This window comes from Chroicocephalus ridibundus, chromosome 15 (genome assembly GCF_963924245.1).
Source record: "Chroicocephalus ridibundus chromosome 15, bChrRid1.1, whole genome shotgun sequence".
Classification (NCBI taxonomy): Eukaryota; Metazoa; Chordata; class Aves; order Charadriiformes; family Laridae; genus Chroicocephalus; species Chroicocephalus ridibundus.
In genome coordinates, this window is record NC_086298.1 from 10966060 (window position 1) to 10981123 (window position 15064).

Sequence of the window (15064 nt, forward strand, 5' to 3'; positions counted from 1 at the left end):
ACTGGAGCAGCTCTGCAAGACTACATTAAATTCAAAGAATCAAATAATCTTTGTTCCTTTGAGCGTAAATCTTTTTTTTTTAAAAAATAATCAATCATTTGGGTTTCTAACAAAGCAGTGGTGTTAGCAGCTAACAGCAAGCAAAGAGCAGGCCTTTCCTCCACAGAATGTAATTAAACCACGCAAAAAAAATCCCTGCCGCAAATGCCATGTAAAACTTAAAGACACAACGCAGAGAAAACAGGCAAATGTCGAGGGCCTTGGGGGAAATCCCAGCCCCATTCAAGAGCAGCAAGTATCCCATTCATTTTGAAGAATTAAGGATTTGGGATTCTCCCCTGGGCAGGGGAAAGGAAAAACCCAGCAGCGTAGGGCCGGCTCCACGAGCACAGGGACCGCTCGGTGGAGAACAAAGTGTGCTAAAGGTCCGGGAGGAGGACAGGGATTTTCTTCTGGCATGGGAGCAGCTCCGTTCGGGGCGATTCCTGCCCCGCACCAGCGTGGGAGCCAGGGCACGTCTGTCTGCAGCCCAGAGAGCGGCCAAGTGACACAACCCTCACCGGGAAGCTGTGTGCCAAGAGCACATGGAGGAGGAGCGCCCAGAAGAGGGGCTTCTGCCCCTTTTGAGGAGCTGATGACTCCTGTTCCCACAAATCCTGGGGGCGAAGTACCGAACAAAGTCCAGAGCACAGGGCAAGGGCAGGTCTGAGGGTGCAAAGCCACCACACAGTGTCCCCTTCCTTTCTCTGCCCACAGGCAGCCGCCCCATCCCTGCAGGAACCAGTGGGATGTGCAGTGGGTTTCGCCCATCATTCCCAAGAAGGTGGTCCAGAGCACGACGACTTCTTCTCCCCCGTCTCCACTGACGCAACCCGTCGCGTTGGCTCACGAGAAAAGCACGAAGCCTTTTAGGGCAGAGCCCAAGCCAAGCCCTGCCGAACCCCCAGCCCACGCCAGCGCGACTGTTCAGCGTCCGAGGAGTTTTTACGCGCCCGTCCTGACAGCGGGGTCGAAAGAATTAGGTGAATCACCCTCTTCGCAGTCGCCCTCGTTGGCTCTGCTCGCGCACCCGGGCTGCGACGGAGATGCCGCACATACCACCCTGCCCACGGCCCCGCGCTGCTCTCAGCCCGGCCAGTCGGGACCCAGGAGGAGCTTTTCCAATCCCCCACCGGTTGGGATGAAGTATTTCTGGGTCACTGTGACATTTTGGGAAGTTTTCCAGCAGCAGTTTGATTACTAGCCGGAGTCTTGCCCTTTAAAGAAAAACTAAGGGTGAACGGAGTCTAGAAGTTTTAGAGTTATTAAAAGTGCAAACTCACACACTCAGCAGATCTGCAAAAGGAAGCGGTGACGGAGCACGACTCCATCTTCTGAATGATTAACTGAGAGGTCTTAAAGAGAGCTCGGTTTTAGGACCAGTTTCTGAAAGTCAGCCATAAAGGGATGCAAGTTATGTGCAAAGGAACAGGCGCTCTCCTCTCCTTCCCCCCGCCTCAACTCTCCAGTTCCATTACTCAAAAACCCCACTGTCAAATCCTCGCAAGGCCCTTGGATTGTCTCAGGCCCGAGGGAGCACACGGAGATGTACGAGCAAGAGGTGGAAATCACATCCAAGGGATCTGCCATTCTTGCCGAGAAAACCTCGCCACAGCCTTTTGGAAAGCAGCTCTGCAGCTTTAGCATTGAGGTGGGGTGAAAACCACACCAAAAATGTAAGAATTGTCCCCTCTCTGCCTGTGGACCTCAAACTTTTCTGCAGGAGGTGATGAGGAACCAGCTAGTATCTCCACAGACATCTGACCGCATGGCCCAGCTTGGTGACAGGGAGGTCCTGAGGTCCCGGGGAACATCTCTTTTGCGCCGAGCTGTCACAACACAAGGCAGGGACACAGCTGGAGCCCAGGACCACGTGTGCACAGAGTGCTTCAGGGACTGTGGACACATCAGCATCACCCGGGCACGTCCAAGCCACACTCCACGCTGACCATGTCGCACAGTCAAGGCAACCCAACCAAATGACATGTTTCGCTCAAGCTAATGACAGTTCAAGCAAAACTTTATTTACTCTTCTATAAGCAATCATTATTTTCTGGCTGAGGCTTACAGGACATGCATTGCCCTTCCCCGTGTCACCGTGCTGCCAGGGGACACCCCCAAGCCAGCTGCAGCCCCCGCGGCGGCTCCTCGCAGCTCACAAGCGAGTGCATTTGAAGGGGGAAAAGGGAAGTTCGACCTTTTGTCTTTGCTGTAAGGACTGCCATGTGTTTCCAGACAATTTGGCACTTGGACAGCATTTGCAATTTCAAAGTACTTTGTAATGATCAACCACTTAATGCTCTTTGCAAGATTTAATTAGGGCCTGATCTCGCAGCACATTAAAGTCAACGGAAGTTTAGCAACCAGTTTTAATGGGGTGCAGAATAGTTACTCCGGCAAGGAAGAAAGACGCTGGCATGCTCATTACCCAGACAGAGGGAAATAATCCATGAAGACCTGACATAACAGGCTCTTTGTCAGAGCAAGTGTGAGCATCCTCCCTCTGCCGCCGCAGCGCGCTGCCAGGGCCACCATCTGCTCCAGCCTGCTGCTCCGAGACGCCGCACCGCAGCACGGAGGGCACCTTCCTTCCTCCTCTCGGCATCCAAAGCTACTTGGCACCGAATCAAGAACAAGAAGGGCATCACCCTTGGATGAAACCAGGGAGACACGGATCAAGGCAGTGGCCTCCTCCGCGTGACATCTCTCTCAAAACCTCCCGAACAAAAACCTTCCAGAAAAAGAAACCAAATTCAAACTGCTGAACTGTGGTTTTCCCGCAAAAGCAATACTTCGCAAGCCTCTGGGTCATTTTATGTGGGTGACCATCTCGTTGCATCCCGAGGATGTCACTGAGCACTCCCAGACATGGGACAAGAACAGCATCAGGCTGGCTGCAGCCATCGTATGCAGACGGACACACAGCTGTGCCCTACACCCAGGAAGCCCCAAGCCCATCTATACTGGATGCCTACAAGCACCCAGCAGCCCACACGCATGTCGGGGCAGTTTGGGAACAGGAGAGCCACGGTCAAGGCTTTTTCCCCCTCCTCTTCCTCCCGCGCTAGTGGCTGGAAGCCCAGCCGAACGCAGCAGGACACATATGAGCAGCCTGCATCCGAACAGGATGCCCAATGCCACGTCACTTCTTGATGCTTCGGGGCTAGGAGAAAAAAAGAAGCCCACTGGGCCACTTTCTACACGGAAATCTGTGCCAAGGGAAATGGGACCACCCTCACAAGTGCACTGCGAAGGATTACGTTCCCCCTCAGCATCTTCCAGCAGCACTCAGGGAAAACAGGAGATGATGAAGTACCATCATTAGAACAGGCTGTCCAGCAACCACGGCTGGAGCTCCTGTGGTGCAAGGACACAAGGGACAAGAGGCACAGGGGGACAGGGAGCATCTTCTGTCAGCTAGACCAATACAGTCTGGAAAGAGCAGGCAAAACGGGCAAGCTTTGGGGGAGCATCAGCCATTCCGGAATAATACCCTCTCTGCAGCCTCCCTATAGCCGTGCCCAGCCCTTTAATTTCTGTTGTGGTGCTGCAAGTGGATTGCCCAACCATAAGCTTAATTAAACACATTAACACAAGCACCTGCATAATTACAATCATTTCCACCATGGTAAACATCGCAGCTCCAGCCAGGCTGGCAATCAGCATCGCATGGTTGGCGCATCACATCAGCCACTTAAAAGGGAACAAAACCCCGGCGGAGTTTACTGCGGGGCGCAACCCCCCAGCCGCACTGGGAGCCCAGCTGGGAGGCTTCCAGGACGCAGTCGTTTAGGAGCTAAAACGCTCATTTTCATGCACTGCGGGGTTTTTAGTTGCCCGTAAACTTAACGGGACCGAGCATAAGTAATTTTTATTTTTAAATATTTCATTGGATGATGTTTAAAAAGGCCAACGCTGAATTATTTCCAGCGCTACTGTACGCTTGAACATTTTGACCCGGGGAAGGAGAAACGTAAAACCAATTCTTTCTTCTCAGACGTTTAAATCTATAAACTCTTAGCATTTACTTTATATCCGTATCTGATTTTCCTCGGAAAAAAAAAAAAAAGTAGCCAGAAGGCAAATTTCAAATTAGTATCTGCTTGGCTTCGTGAAAAGTGTTCCCCAGGCTTGTTTTCCAAAATTTTCTCAGGAGCATTAGTTCCTTTGTGAGTGTATATAGCCCCCGTCTGCACAGCACAGGTGCTGCTTTCAAGGCAGGGACGGCAGGAGGAAGACACAGCCCCGAATTAACCACCCACAGCCATGAGTTTCATCAGTTCTCAGACACCACAAACCGACCCAAGAGCTGAGGTGCCCTCAAGGGAAGTCTGCGAGCAGGGAGAGAGAAATTCACCACTTCAGCTACTAGTTCCTAGTGATTTTCTCAGTTCTAAGCCATATTTATTCAGCAGATCTTATTCCCAATTAGGTGTTTAAACAGATTTCTTTGTTAACATCACTAGGGAATGAACATTATTTTACTTTAGGCCAACCGAGGTTTTTTCATGGACCAGCTAGAATAATATATAATCTGCTGATGTCCAAACATGCAGAAGAGGCGGCTCATCCAAATACAACACTCCAGCTCCCATTCCTTTCTGCTTCCCAGTCCCATTATAAATAAAACCCGAGTACACGGTGTATTTCCATGCTGCCCAAATTCAGAAATGGCACATGGTGAGGTTTTGCATTAAAAGCACAGGATTTTTGCATTAAAACCCCAGGCCCCTGGTCCGGGCAGCACCAAATGGTGGGAGGGGGTTTATCACCGTTAACTGAGCCCATCAAGTGGCATTAGGGTAACATTAAGAAACTCCTGCTCAGCCTTGACCGACCATTGTGATCTCTGACCCCCGGTCATTAGGGGAGAAAGCCAATCCATTAACCCCCTCCATCCACTCAGAGCAGTATCTCCATTACCAATTGCTATCAGGAGCCAAATAGGAGCTAATTACCCACCGCCAGCCCCCTCCTCCCTGCTCCGTCCTACCTGTGATGGGACACAAACGCTCCCAGAAGCGGCAAAGCACCACCAGAAACCACCTCCCACTACCATTCCAGGAGCTGATTTAAAGGAGATGATGGATTTTTGCTCATCATGTACCAACATTCCTCTAAGATCATGGGTTCCTCTGCTCGAACCCCACGGCTGCCACTATGGTGTTTTGTGGCAGCGACAAGAACTGATTTTAGAAAATTTGGTTCACAGCTGCATGGTCATTTCCCCCGCCCTCCTTCAGATATTTTAGATATTTCCTATTAAACTGGTTACCATGTGGTTTGTACATTGACTGTTCTTGGAAATATCTGCTGCACTTAATAGCTGAGATGTCATTTCAGGTCTTCCGTGATACATGAAGGACAACTCAAACCCAAAGATAGCATCTAAATTGAAATATGCTACTATAAAAGCTAACAAGAAATATCCAAGATACCCACCCAAAAAGCTTTCCCAGGACTCAAACTAACACTGGCCCAGACAAATATTTACATAATTATTCACATGGGTTTGTTTTAAATAAAGAAGCTTTTATTATTATTATTACTTTGGCATCAACCCTCTAATTAGGGGCCAATGACAGTTCTAAAAATCAGCGAGTTCTCCCAGCAGCACTGACAGGGAGATGTGGTACTTGAGCCATGGGCAGCACCAGGAACCTCACGGCCCTCCTGGGGAAATCGGGAAAGGGGACCATCAGGAAAAGGACTATCTCTGGGACGGAGGATGGATGGCTCTGCCTCCGGCTGACTGCATGCTGGGGAAAGGGAAAATCGATGGGCAACGGGTAAGAAGTCTCCTGGAAAAAATGCCCGCTCGTGCCTGGTTCCTTCCCAGCTCTAACACCAGCACCACGCTGTGACACCGGACTGGGCGCTTTTCTGCATCTCTGCTTTACATATTAGCTTTCTGGGACAAGCCTTTCCCCAAACGCACACAGACAACCCAGCAAAGCTGACCTCAATTCTGAAGTCCTGCTGTAGCATACAAACATAATGAAGAAGTAACCCACTTAGCATGGAAAAGTAGAGATAAGCACATGCCAAGGTACTTGTGGTGGTCTTTAGGAACAAAAATGCGCACAACCCAGTTTTAAGGTGAGGTTTCAAATATACCGATGAAGTGGAAGATAAGAAAAACCACCCCCGGCTTGCGGTAAAAAACAACTGAGATCTGTTCCGAGTCACTTCTGTGCACGTTTCCAGCTCACGCCGCTGGAGATCCCTGGGGCTCCTTGTACACGCAGGCTTCCTATCATCAATCCCGCTATTAAAATTGCCTCTTCCCACTGCTGGAAAGGATCCAAACTGGTGACACCACCTCAGGTGCCTCCAGGGACCTTGAATCAACAGGGAGCGCGGCCGAGGCAGGAGCGCTGGGGACAGCAGGGCACAAGGGATCTGCTGCTCTGCAGCCCGGCTCCTGCCCAGGCACTCGTCCTGTTGGGCACTTTTCCTGCTGTGCTTTGTGCTAGGTCACCAAACCAGGTCCTTCAGGACTTCTACATGGCCTCTTTTGCCTAATTTTTCCTCAAATTCACTATCTGAGCAAATAGCCAAGCTCAGCACCGAAATCCTTTCAGGCTCCTGCGCCTCTGGAAAGGACCTTCCTTTACTGACGTGTTTCAACGAGTCCCTGCGAGTCCAGCCTTCAACATCCATCACTGCTTCAGCTGCTGGTTCCTAAATCCCTTCCAACTTTGCCAAATCTTCTAAGATAAGAGAGGAGAAGACACAACACCCCCAGCACGCAGGGAGGGAGCAGTGACCACACTCGCTCCTGGCCACCACCCTGGTTGTACACAACAGCTCAGGGCTTTGATTGTCATCTCGCCCCCCCAGGCACTGCCACATCACACCACTAGCTTATGCCTGGCAATGGATGGCTGAAGTACATAATCACTTGCCGAATATCTTTTTCCTCCTCTTTTCTCACAGTTTTATTGGGCTCCTGAGGCCTTTTGAGCCGGGATGCAAGTTACTGAAAGCAAGACAATCCATCAGAGCATGGCTGAGAAAGAATAGAAATGAAGCTATCTGGGGCTGTAAAGTTAAGCTAAAACAGTAAGAAAAATTCCTCACCCACCCCTATTTATCTTTCTACCCCCAGGGCAGCTGCAAAGAGAGGAAAAAGCTAGAAAATGGTGCCTTTGGAATCTGCTACCTTCAGAATAAGGAGGTGGCGCCGAGAGCCTCATCACTGGTTATTTGGTCAAACGCGAGTCTCTGCTGGATGTTCCTGTGGAGCCCGATGGAAAGGTGACCCCTCTGTATTTGCATTCGCAGGGAGGACTCGAATCGCTCTGAACCCATTTAATTCAAGCAAGAAAGCAATTAGTGCTCCCTCCTAGTAAAAGGGTAGATAATAAATACCGGGTAACTTTCCCGTGAACCAGTCCCGAAGCACCAATAAAAAAATATGAAAATATATTTTCCTCTACTGATTCCTTTCCAGCTAATGAACGGAAGCCACTGAAGATTTCCCTATGCAATATTCAGCTAGCGTGGTGACCAGCGGGCCATTTCTTTCTGTAAGCAAGAAAAGGGCTTTGTATTTCAGTAGCTCTACCTCCAGGACGTCTTTTCTCAGGCTGTAAGCAAAAATTAAAAAAAAAAAAATTAAAAAAAAGAAAAAACTACGACCAAAACCAGCCTTGCTTTGCCTCAGCATCTGGGAGAGGTCAATTGCAGTCTGAAGGTTATTTTCAGTTGTCTGGAACTGGTTCACGGCACGACCTCTTAATCATACTTGGAGGTTTCAAGAGCTCAATCACAACTTTGATCAGTCAGGCCTGTAATATTTGCAGACTGCTGAAAATGATGCTTTTCCATATCCTAGCCGGAGCGCCTTCAGGAAATGATACTTCTGGCTCCAAGCAACTAACTTCGGTGACAGCGAAGGAGCCTGGCAGACGGCAGAGGTGCTGGCACTGCCGCGGGGCGAGCGCCGCCGTGGGAGAAGACAGCCAAGAGCCTGGCAGCCGCGGGATGCTGAGCCCATCAGACCACCATCGCCCGGCTCCTGACGGACAGCTGGGCAAATGCTCATTCCCAGGCAGGGAAAGAAGATAAATAAATAAATAAAGCCCCAAACAAACAGGGCGACATAAAGGGTGGCACGTGCAGGCTCTTGGCAAAGGCAGCCAGTGGGATTAATGGCCTCCTTTCACACTTCTGCAGGGGAACTCAGCCCACCCTTCGCACAGGCAGCGGCCGTTCCCACCACGCTTTATTTTCTCCGCCTTTTCAGTCATGGTCAGTGGGCAGGAGAGGGACGCCCGGCAAGGCATTGTCCCCCTTCAACGCAGGTTTCCCCCTCCCGGGTTGCCAGCGAACTTGTTCTTCAGATCGTAATTCACGTAGTGCAGAAACCCAAGAGCGTGGATTTAGGGGGAATTGGGAGAATAAACAATAAAGAAGGAAGACACATAGGGACTCCTGGTATAAAGAGTGATGATTCATCCAGATCTGAGCCGTTTCAGAGCTCCAGCAGGGGTCAGATACAACAGCAAATATGAAACCAAGTCTTGGTGCTGCTTGAGGAAAAGATCAAAGATGAAGAAAATTGAGTCTCGCTGCCAGAGATAGTGAAATGCAGTTTTAATCCCAAATACAAACTCTTCCTCACGTTTCAGGCTAAAACCAGAAAACAGATTAAAGAGATGCTGAAAGATTAATTTCACTGCAGGGCCAACTCTCCTGATGTCCCCCAACCTAAAAGGGTGCTAAATTTGAAAATTAATTCGGAATTTTATCAAGGAACAAAATGCTTCTCAAATTGTTCTGCGTTCCCAACTACCTGGGCGTACTCCATTTAAACCCAGTGAAGTGCAGAAGAATAACACCTCGACATACTGGCTACTCAGACCTGGGCTTTTGTCATTTGCTTTTTGTTTTTGCTAATACCGGAAAAACTAGTTTTCAATCAGACAACTGAATTCTCTAAAGGGAAACAACTAAACTCCAGCTTTCTAAACAAAATGGCTTTGCTGCAGAAGCCGAGCGCAGCCATATGCTCCCCACATAACTCTCCCAAGCCCTGTTCCCACTGAGGAATAGGATATTACTTTGCTTTCAAACAATCCCAACCTGTTCAGTGGCAATTTACTTGAGGCGAGGCGATAAGCTGGCGAATCCCTCCCTAAGAGATGGGTAATCAAAAAAATAAATTTGCGTGAGAGAACACGGCACAACAAGCTTTCCTTTACATGACGCTGAGCAACGCGGTCGCAGCACGCAGAGACGCCCGAGCGAGACCGAACGCAGCAGCCTCGGACACCTGCGGCAGCCCCGAGGGCGAGAGGCTCCGGCTCCTGCAGCCCCTGAAGCCCCTTTGGCTTCAAGCGACGGATCCAGCACAGCGAGAACTAACTGCAGATCGGTATTGATGCCTACTCTACCCGTGTCCCTTAACTACAGGGGGCAAGCGGAGCCCCCATCGCTCTCACCCTTCCAAAGGCTGCAAAAATGCAGCAGGTAAAAAAACCTAGGTGAGTAAAAAGCAGCAGAGAAATCAATACCCTGACATATTAACCACTTTTGAAACTGTTCTCTCTGTAGCGTGAGACATTTACCTTGACATTATCCCCTTTATTTGTTTTAAAGGCTCACAGCATTTCTTGTTAAGTTTATTTTCTTCCTTTATCACAAGCAGGATGATACCAGTGGCCTTGAGTAAGGTCACAGGAGTCTGAGAGATGAAGAGACAGTTCACCTGCAGCTCTGAACACCGGACCATGCTGACTTGACCAACCGATAAACTTCCCCTTAATCACTTACATTACCCATTAAATGTTAATTAAGCATGTGTTTTATAAGCTTTAAACTGGATTATTTTTTTTTCTGCCACTACTCTTCAGTCCCGAATGCATCGTAACCTTCCCCCCAAGCACATGGCCGAGAACCTGCCTCAACGCCCAAGCCGTCCAGCAGCCCCTCGGTAACGGCGTGTCCATCATCCCTGGAGCGTGGCCACCAACCCGCCCTACTGCCCTGGACCAGTTTTTAACAACACCCCGGGCTGTTTCCAGCAGAGGAGCTCATGGGGCAGGACTCTGCCCACACGCACTGTCTGCAAAAAGCGGCTGTTGGCCACCTCCAACCCCAGCCGGGCAACCCCAACCGCCCGAGCCACTCGCATGCAGACCTGAGTGAGGAATTTGTTTGTTTGCTTCTTTCCATTTCATAAATCAAGATTCTGCCAAGAAACACCCCTGCTTTTCAGAGCACAGCACGCTGGAAACCCCTTCTCACCATTGCAAGGCTCACCCTTCCTTCCCTACTCCATCCTCTAACCCCTGGGCGCATTCCAGCAGAGCTGCAAGTGCAACCGGCACTTCTGTTCCCAAACTACTTTTGTCTCCCTTATTCCTCTTCGTGTTTCTGCAAAGAAAGAGAATCCTTTTCAGGCCCTTGATCTGCACAGCAGAGCGCTGTCTGTGGCAAACTCTTTCTGGTTCTTTCTCCTGGAAAAAAAAATAAAAATCACGCAGCATCTCAAAGTGGCTTCTTTTTTTTTTTTTTGGACTTCAGAAAGCACCACGGTTAAACAGCAGACACCGATCTCCTCCGCCAAGCGCACCTTTGCACTCAGAAACAAGTAAAAGCAGCACCCGGGCAAAGGCACCAGAATGAAAGAGCCCTTCGGAAAGCAGAGGGAGGTCCGAGGACGCTCTGCAAGCACAGCCGACTCCAAGATGCCTTCAAAATATTTCCAGTCCCCATCCCAGCCAGCAGCCATCCCGGGGACCAGCCCAGGCAGCAGCACAGCCGGCTGAGGAGAAGCAGCAACTTTGGCAGGGGATGACGCTGGAGCTGCAGAGATGTTCCAGGCAAGCTGGCTGACAGGACAGGCCGGGCTACGGCTGGGGACAACAAAGGGGTCCCGGTGGCTGGGGGCTGCTCCTCCAGCCTGTGCTCCGGGGTAGTCACTGAAAACCGAGCTGGAACTGTTTTCCCAGGTAAGTCCGTGCCTGTGCGAAGGCCAGAGCTTTGATCAGCAGCAGAAGAGGGATTTTGATTAAGGAGATATTGATGAGGTGGGAGAACAGCTTAGCTGTCAGTAACCAGGATACCACAGAGCAGATCCTCATGGGGTGTAAAATCAGCATCACTCTGCTCAAATCCTAACAGAAGTGGGCAATTCATTGCAGGGAAAAATCCTTCTCCTACACATAAGAAAACCACAGTCTCAGCACATGAGAGTCGGCACATAAGAACTTATCAGGTCCTTTGTTTGGACACGATCCTTGAAAAGCAGCCAGCCAGGATGAATGGAGATGCCACTGAGTAAGAATATTTCAAACTCAAGATGACAACAGTATTAAAATACCCACGGAAGCAAGTATGAAGGAGTCATGCAAAGAGCTGCCAGCTTCAGGCAAAAGCAGACGGCAGGATGATCTGACCTACAAGTGTGCGGTCCCATCCCAGGGGAGCCTTACGACACAGAAGTAGGAAATATTTGGGAAAGTTTGGAGCCTTGCAATTAAAGTTCCTTCCAACTTAATCCAAAGAGAGGAGACTTGTGTGAGCCAGCACGGCTGGGTATGCACAGGTAGAAAAGGGGCTGAAAAAACTTTTCAAAAACTTCCCGCAGTTAAAAGAAGGGTCGAGCGGGGGGAAAAAAAGAAAATACAAGCAGGATCAAGTCTAATTAAAGGAGCAAAAACATAAATGACAGCTACAAAAAGGCAGGGGCTATTTTCATACGGAGCAAAGGGTCGCTGGCATGTATTTGCAGAGCCCCGACACCCAGAAGGCAGGGAGAAAAGAGGTCCTTTGTGAGAGGGATGGGGAAGCATGGGAACGCAGGAGCCCTGGGGTAGCTCAGAGGCATTACTGTACTTAGCACAAAAGAGAGAAACAATAGAGGGCAAAAGGAGACGGGGCTGTTTATTTTTCCGGGTATGGTAGGCAAGGGAGGGCTCACAAACAGTGTTGGGAGAGACACTGGGAAAAGCGGCCACTGAGGAGGAGGGAGCCCAGATAACAGCCCACGAGGCACAGGGACCACCAGGTTAAAAACGGGGGAGTCCCAAATGAGGCATCGTTAGAAATTCTCTGATTATCAAGCAGCTCTTTCCCTAAATTAAATGGCAAACCGGCAATCTGCTTAAGTAATTGCTACACGGTATCTTCTGAAAAGAGGAACAAGGGTGTTTGAGAAATGCCAGGGATTATTAGAAGGAATTACCTAGAAAAGCCCTTAAACGAACATGCTCTCTTTTTATGTGAGGCAAAATGCAGGATGGAAACAAACCACTTCAAAATTACATGTACAGTTATTGTTTCTAAGGCTGTGGATGAAGCCTCAGCTCCGCTCCCGAGCCGGCGCCTGCGTGAAATACCGAGAAACTCCCCAGAGCTCTGCAGTTCCCAGGGCCGGGACAACAGCAGCGACCAAGAGCTGTGTTCTCCGTTACTCCTTCAATTTCAGCGGGAATGGCTCGAGACTCACCCATCCCACTTTATAGAAGTGCCAGGAGCCCAGAGCTTTCATTCAGAGAACTGTTAAGCTGAAATTCATTCCTCCGTTGCTCTAACTTGGGCACCCAAATCCAACACCCACCCCTGGAGCTTTGCCACCATCTGATGAGAGCGACTTCTCTACAACCCTGCCCAACTCCGGTGTTTCTACGATTCCTGTCCCCAAAGAGCCTGAGAACTTATCAGTCATTGTGCGAATAATAAAATAAAAATAAAAAAAAAACAAAACAACAAAACCCAGCATCCTCTTGCAGATAAAGTAGAAGGACAAAAGATTAAGGGTAGACCTAGAGCTCACTGGAGCGCAAGGAGAGATGCCGGGGAGCACCAGGACACCGGCACTGCAATCACAAGCAGGGCAACAGCAAGGCCCTTCCCAGGCAAGCTGCCGCCTTCCTGCCATGCAGAGCAGAGAAACCCAAGACGAAGTTAGTCTTTCTCTCACCAAGCTATTCTTTCCCCAGGAGACATCCCTCCCTACCATGACCAAACCCAGCTTTCCCCATGAAACCAAGTAAAGACCGGCCATCCTGCTGCAAATCCAGATTTGAACCCTGCCCCGGCGTCGCAGCTTCATAATTGCATTTCAAGTCCCGTTGGCTTGTTCCCGCGATGGAGCCTGCGGCTTCACCTCACCCTGGTGAAACCGAGACAAGAAGCGCCCCGTCACTTCAGTTCAAGTCTGGTAGTAATTAATTTCATTGAGTTTGACATTTGAAATAAATGAAGTAAGGAACACGCTTCCACCATCTGGAAAAGTGCACGCTGACACTTCCAATCATTTGTGCATCCACTCGTAAACGTGTGTAAGTAATGTTTGGTATTTTTACATACAGAGAGAGAAGGTAAATGACACATCAAGGCATCAACCCATGCAGACAAGTACAGCAGGCCAGCGCCACTCATCATACGGATGAGCAAGAGGCATGTTAAGTAGTGGAAGGAGCCAAATGAGGTAAGGAAATACTTGGGAAACTGGGACAAGGCAAATGCCAAGAGCTATCAGTATATTTTGAGAAGACTGATTTACACATGGAGCGTGCTTGATATTCTCTCCATCGCTAAAATAAGCAATATACGAAGTACTTTGTACTACGGTATACGCGATAGCTTAAAAGTAATCTGTGTACATGTTATATGCCCTCACTTATTACTCAAAGGGAAGACAGACTTTTTGTAGCTACAGGAAAACAAATTTTGTCCTTACAAAAGTGCAAAGAGGTCACTCACAACATGTTCCTCTTCCCTTCATTAGCATGCCGAGATATCTTTTTCAGGGCAAGGAGAAGGGAGGAGACATTCACTTTGCCATTAAGACAGACATCCTAGAAAATACGTCAGCAGCTACAAACGTGACTCAAAGTCCCGACAGTCTGGAAAGGACCCAGTGCCATCCTGGCTCCTCCTGCCCTTCTGCCCATTCCAAGTGCATGCAGAGAAGTCCGTAGCTACATGCGTAATAGACTGAAATAATTTAATATTAAAAACAAGATATTACAGGTCAAATTCACCACTGTGTCAATTCAAAGCAGCCATAAACCTAGATGAAGAGTTGCTGAGGTTGGTGTCGTGAAACAGGAGTGGGACGCTAACCAGGACCAACCAGCCTATACGAAAAGCTCCACCAACGCCGGAGCCACCGTGCACACGTGGACTACTCCATTCCCCAGCCCTGCACTCTTGCCATTGGGCTCAGCTCTGTTGTTTCTGCAAACATCTAAAGTAACCCTACTGCAGCCCTCCGTACAAAGGAAAAGGGTTTCTGCTTCTCACACCCAAACTTTGGGGGAGCATTAGTTCCTCCAGGAGGGACTGACGTCTTGCCTTACAGAGCAGCTCCTGCCCCACATCCATCCTTTCCTCTGCTCCCTCTGGGAAGCTTTATACACGATGGTTTGGGGTGCAGAGCCGCTCTCTCCGCGCTGCGGGATGCTCTCGCACCAGTGTCGGCCTCACCCGTGCCAAGTACGCCACCTCCCTCCCAAGCGCTGATCCATCGCTCGGCTCCTTTCCAGGGGCACAGATGAGGACTGGGGCTCCTCTAGAGCAGGTTATTTCACCTCCCAAGCCCTCCGATGATTACTTCTCACTAGACTTTACTTCCTAGAAGAATTTTCCACATGCCTTATTTAATCCTGTGTCGACTGACATTGCACAGGCACGACACACCTGCCTGCATTAACACCCCCTCCGCTATCATTCGTCGCTCGCTAAAATGGAAAGAAGAGTGTGGAAACAGAGCTGTTCCCCCAAATACATTTCTTGGGGCCCATCTGCAGCTTTCAGTCCTCATCGTAAGAGAGCCCATTTCGGTTTCAGAGAAGCTCCCCCGCATCTCCCACATCCATTTTCAGCCTTTCCATTGACTAACATTTCCTATAAGATACTCTGGGGCTGGGCTTTTGCCACCATCAGAAAAATAATCAACTCGACCCAACAAGCCACAGCAGGGACAGGTATGTCAGGACCCAAATCCCACCCGGATTCCTTAGAGGCCACATGAGCTAAAGCAAAGATGCGGCGGATTTCACTCCCC

At 49.5% G+C, this 15064-nt stretch overlaps 1 protein-coding gene across 2 annotated transcripts in view; it reads right to left on the reverse strand.

The window, feature by feature from the left end:
• COL5A1 (collagen type V alpha 1 chain) overlaps positions 1-15064 on the reverse strand; it is a 160333-nt gene that overhangs the window by 132431 nt on the left and 12838 nt on the right. The gene's annotated exons all lie outside the window — the stretch shown is intronic.